The sequence below is a fragment of the Fundulus heteroclitus genome, unplaced genomic scaffold (assembly GCF_011125445.2).
Source record: "Fundulus heteroclitus isolate FHET01 unplaced genomic scaffold, MU-UCD_Fhet_4.1 scaffold_47, whole genome shotgun sequence".
Taxonomy (NCBI): Eukaryota; Metazoa; Chordata; class Actinopteri; order Cyprinodontiformes; family Fundulidae; genus Fundulus; species Fundulus heteroclitus.
Genome location: NW_023396890.1, coordinates 2663706 through 2669542, shown reverse-complemented (window position 1 = coordinate 2669542; position 5837 = coordinate 2663706). Strand labels below are relative to the sequence as shown.

The window sequence follows — 5837 nt, the reverse complement described above, 5'->3', positions numbered from 1 at the left end:
TCAGGCAGAGCTGAAAGATTTCAGTGAAACTGATTATTTATGGCAAACGTTTGTTTCTTTTTTACAGCTTTCTAAGGATCGCATGAAAACATGCAAAAATGGAAACACACAGGGAGGAATTAAAGGCGGAAGAAAATGAACATGCATAAATAAAACAATTATCCAGTTGAAAAACTCATTAAACAAAAATGTTTAAAACTCAATGAAAATGCAAAAAAAAAAAAACTGGGAAAATCTTGGTTTCACCTCAATGTTGCAGAATTAAATACGATGCCTTGCAAAAGTATTCACGCCCCTTTCATATTTTATCATTGAACAGCCACAAACGTCAGCCTGTGTCAGGTTTATGTAATAGTTCAACACAAAGCAGGTCATAATAGTGAGGAAGGAGGAAATAGACGTGATTTAAAGGGCAGCTTTGTGTTCAGGTCTCTAACCAGCTGTAGCTCTGGCTGTTTGTTGAGGTTCTCCTGCTGGAAGCTGAACCTTCCTCCCATTCTCAGGTCTTCCTGGATTCAGCTCCAGCAGCCTGTCCCTGCTGAAGATAAAACATCCCATAATGCTGCCAGACCCACGTCTCTGAGGGACGGCGATGCTCCTTGCCAATTCTTTCACTGCACAGATTGTTTTGTATGTGGGCTAAAATGTAAAATAATGTTCTTATCTTATTTTATCCCTCCATCTTCCACGTTTGCTTCTTCCTCTTTGTCCTAACATGGCTGCAGGTAAACAGGATTTCTATTCATTTATCCCCCCCTTTGTTTGGAACAAAGTTGAATAAATTACTTAATGCCTTAAAAGTTGCAAATGTTTGATATAAATAAATGGCTTTACATTTAGAAACACAAGTTAACAGGATTTATTACAGGTTGTCAGCATATAGTGGAACAAACATAGTGTAGTGATATCAGGAATTGGACCGGCCATCTCACAAAACACAGAGTGAACGTTTAAAAGGTTTATTAGAGAAGTAGGCGTAGGCGGCGTGGGGAACTGGAGACTGGCAGCACTGCAGGGGAGAGAGACAGCTTAGTGGCTGATAGCTTGAACCAGAAACAGGGAAGTGCTTTAATAGTAGCCACCAACCTTAATTGGATCTGTGACAGGCAATGAATCCAATGAGGAATGTTCCTTCCTGAAAGGGACAGACAAAGCGTGGGAATTATAATACAGTCCAAGGTCATACACACAGAGGCACAAACGGGGAAATTACAGCCACGTTCACTACAACAGAACTTAACTTCTTTATGCCACATACAACATGGCGGCCGGTGACGTTGACGTACGAACCCGCGCCCAACGAGGCGTCTACATATATGATGTCTATGGGTAGGCTAGGCTGTACAAAAGCTGTAACAGTAATGTTAAGTCTCAAGCAAAATAATGTTTTAAAAACAAACATTTTTAGGAAATAGAGAATTTCAATTATACCACGTCAAAGAATTATTAATTGTAACGTTCTAACGTTATTTGGACAAACTCTTTTTTGTTTGCTCTTTCAGGAGGAGTGAATGCTGCTTGGAGAGACTTGATGCAAGCATGCTGGGTTTCCTTAGAGAGGAAACTTTCTCACCAACCTGGAGGATCTGATGGAAGCTGACTTTAGAAAGAACCTTAAGATGATGTGTGATGTTAATTGGAGCTTTATAAATAAAACTGAATTTAATTGACTAGTGGCTGAGGCAAAAAGTTCATAGAACTGGTCTGACAGAAAACTGATCTTCATGGCGGAGCCAAGCTAAAATAATGAGTTACACCCACAGGACACTGAACAAGCACTACATCCGCTTTTTCAAAATAAATCGCTAAAAACATCTGAGACATTCTTGAAGGTCTAACTACTGCAAATTTATAAACTTACACATATATTGTACGCATCTATGCTAAATTAATCGCATGTGGTTATGCATAATATACAAACTAAATGGACTGAGTAGTAGTTTACTTTCAGTCTGTCATTTAATAGAAAACTCAAAGATGTCTTGCATGTCACTTTGCCTTCTATCCCATGTGTCACATTGAACATTAAAAATGGAATGAATTAATAAAGTATAGTTTATAGTGACGACAAATGTTCATTAAAACAATTGTTTAAATTGATGTAAGATTAAAAGTGAAGGTAAGAAAAGTGTTTCTTTAAAAACGGGTAAAGGGTAAAACACCTTAAACAGTTAAAAAGTTTTCTGATCTGTGATCCACCTACTAAGTCTTCCTGAGGTGACGCCTGTGATCGATTAGTCATGCCTGCTCAGGACTGAAGGGGGCGCTGGCGGCCATGATGCTTCATTCCTGCTGCCTTCGCTGGAATGGAAGCTGTCTGGGCTTCGTTTATCAGTTAGCCGTTTTCAGGTAATAACTGCATATTCTTCTCTGTTCACTAGTGATTGTTGTTGTGTTTTGTAACAGTTTATACTTGAAGTTGAGTGGTTTGACCAAGTAGTTTACATTTTATGTCCGTGGTCTGAGGTATTATTTTAAGCTAGTTAGCTGCGGTTAGCCTGCTGATGACGTAGCAGTAAACCAGTGTTAGCATTAAAGCACGTGAACAAAAATAAAAAAAGCACGTGTAGAACATGCCTCTAAGCTAAGAAGATGCTAAAAACTGCAACAGAGACTGGTAATAGAGAAATGAAAAGTTAAGTTCACTGTTATTTGGGGAAAATGAGCATTTATGCTTTCAGGTTTTTAGTCGAGAACAAAAATAGAAGAAAGAGAATGTGAAAAGACAAAATAAATGTTTTTATTTACTTGTCATATTTTATTTGACATGAAGATTAAAGTTGAGTGTTTTTTGTAAATAATCTTGAATTGTAAATAAATTGCTGCTGCGTTTTCCTGAGCTTCCTTTATTCATGTTACCCGTTTTCAGGCCGCGGCTTTTTTGGAGGTTCCACTGAGATGAATGAGTTGTGGATCAACTATTAAAGATAGACGTCCAGCTCATCATTCATCATTTTAGTCAACGGTTGCTGTCAAGCTGGATGGTAAAGTGGTCGTCCATCATCAGAGGTCATCCACTGGAGCCAGCAGAGCATCACAACATCTGGATGACAGATTCATCACAGCTGGAGGATCTAAAGCTAATGCTGGGATGGGCACTATACACCCGGACAAAAGATGCTTTATAGATGTTTGAGACTGCCTGATAATTGCTGGACCCACGTTTGTGTCTGGAAGTCCATCATCATGAAAGGCGAGACCTCAGTGAGTGTGAGGACCAGAGCGTGGCTCAACTGTTGGCTTTGAAGGACAAAGTGATGGAGTTCCAGCAGCGTGATGAAGATCTGAGCTTTGGACGGTTCAGCAGTCAGAGGAGCAGCGGCTGAAGAAACAAACATCACAGCCAGCATCAGAGCAACCATTGCAAGAGAAACTAAAGTGATGGAGCAGGAAAACTTGAAAATAAGCTCAATGAACAACAATCTCCTCAGTCCGTCTTTCACTGCAGTGAAACAGAGATAAAGATCTGAGAGGAACCAGACCAAAAGGACAAGCCGTGCTTTTCTAGTCTGGCACCACGTGTCCCTTATTGTCCATCTATACACACAGACACAAATACAGCCATCACAGTCCACTGTTAAACCAACAACCCCCCCACCCCCCCCCCACCCCGTCTCCATGGCCCAGATATCATGACGCTGTTTTTTATTTTCATGTCTACAAGTAGCTTTCCTTTATTAAATTTCTCCCCAGGTGGTGCCCACAGCTCCTCCCCTCCTCCTCCTAACATCTCCCACTTTTCAGGATGATCTCCATCACTCCCTTGGTGTCCGTCTCCATCGTCTCTGGACTCCCTCAGCCTCCTCTAGTCGTCTCCATCTGCCAGACAAAGACTTTAGTCACATGATGCCAGACAAAGACTTTAGTCACATGATGCCAGACAAAGACTTTAGTCACATGATGCCAGACAACCAAGGAACCCTATAACTACTTTTCCTCCTCAGCTTAGTCTTTTGTTCAGTTAGATTAATTCCTTTTTCTATCTTTCCAACATATTTATGACTGAATAACAAGAACCATTCATCTGGCTTGGAGAAACAGTCAGTGGTCTGACATGTTCTGGCCTAAACCTTCATTCTTAACATTTATCGCTGCCATTGTGATCTGAGAGAACCTGAATAACAGCAGCTGCAGTATCAGTTGGTTCCTAAGGATGTTTCACATTTTACCTGAAAACGTTCTTCATCTCCATAAACCTGAAAGAAATCTCTTCACACAACACGGAAAATGTCTTCAAGATTTAGGAAAACATCCAGCGGCCTTTTTTTAGAGCCTTAGGAGTTCTATAAGTTATAAGGATGTTATGCACACATTGTACAGTTGCTAAGAATTGCACAACTACACTGTAAACCTCAATAAGTTACCAGAACTTTAAACTCAAAATGTAGTTGATAAACTTTAGACAAATTTTTCCAGAACATAAGTTTGGTGCTACTTGTATCTTTTGATAACAGTTAAATTACCTAATATACAAATAGTTCAATTTAATAAAAAAATTGTTTAAATTACTCAAAAAGGAAAAACTAGTTATACAAACTTGACATAAGTTAACTTTGCATATAGACAACTTAATTTAATACTCTGACTGTTCCAGTGAAATAACATACCTGTAAAATCTTTCCTTCCACCGTTAGCAGGCCGTCGTGTCCGTGGCACTCATCCTGGCTTAGGTGCAGAGACGGGGATGAAGGAGAGCTCCTCCTCCTCCATCAACCCATCTCTGCACATCACTGGGAGCTTCTATAAATATCTGGGTATTTATTGATGCTGATATAATATAGGGCTTATCCTCGTATCACAGAATCTTTCCTTGGGAAATTTTGGAGGAAATTTCCTCAAAGAGGGTCAGTTTGGTGACAGATTGGTCATCTGTAATTACAGCCAATTTATTCTTTTTGACCACAGCTGGAAATGCGCTGTTGTTCCTGAAAGTCCAACTTATAAACTTTTATTTGCTCCTCTTCAAGGAGGAGGTGAAATGCAGAGGAGGAGGAGGTTTGGCGTATTCAGCACAGCTTTCAATGCCATTCTGCAATGAAAGGAAAGGAAACTTTGTTAACATATGTTGTATATATAGAATAATCAGTGTTTCCCGTAGGAATTGGCTTATGCGAGGCGGACCGACACGCGGAGGGGAGGGGGTGGGGTGGGGTGGGGTTGGGGGGGGGGGGGGGGGGTGCTGGACGACACGTTTTCCGCGGACCGACTCGTGGGGGGACGGACCGACTTGCGGAGCGGGGGGGGGTGGACGACACGTTTTCCGCAGAGCGGGGGGGGGGGGGGGGGTATCCATGTGTTTTTCCATGTCATTCACGCAGGCGCGAAAGCGCGTGTTAAGGTCACTTTTTTTCCCTTTTTTTTTTTTTTTTTTTTTTTTTTTTTTTTGAATGTTGGCGTGGCGGTAGCGTGAGTTTGCGGTAGCGCCAAGATAGCGCTGCGGGAAACCCTGATAATGATGGTGCACTTTATCAGAAATAAATCTATGCTCTGACCAGATGTGCTGTAAAGTCTGTAATACAACTTAAAGGAGGTGAATGTCCAGCGGCAGGTGGATGTTGAGCTTCACCTGTAGAGCAGAACAAGATGTCAGAAACCAGATTCTCACCTGTTGCCTTAATGCAGATGTTTATAAGGATTAATATAAGGATAAAGGCAGAAAACAACATCATGTCCAGTGAAGCAGTAACTCCTAACGTTATAATTAATCAGTAACATTTTGATCTGCCGTGGCCTTCGTCTCTTTGCTGCTCTGCCCTCGGTGTCGTCTTCCTGTCTGAATATTTCTGAACTCAGTGACATCAGCTGGCTGGTTCACATTATTAAACTTGTTTTATAAT

General features: G+C 41.0%; 1 long non-coding RNA gene across 1 annotated transcript; it reads right to left on the bottom strand.

Annotated features, from left to right (window-relative positions):
- Positions 1-3614: 3614 nt before the first annotated feature.
- LOC110368803 lies at positions 3615-5612 on the bottom strand. The gene is made up of 3 exons (XR_004929545.1): positions 5493-5612; positions 4608-5029; positions 3615-3819 (listed from the first exon to the last, which is right to left on the bottom strand). It is a non-coding gene; the product is annotated as an uncharacterized LOC110368803 (long non-coding RNA).
- Positions 5613-5837: the final 225 nt, after the last annotated feature.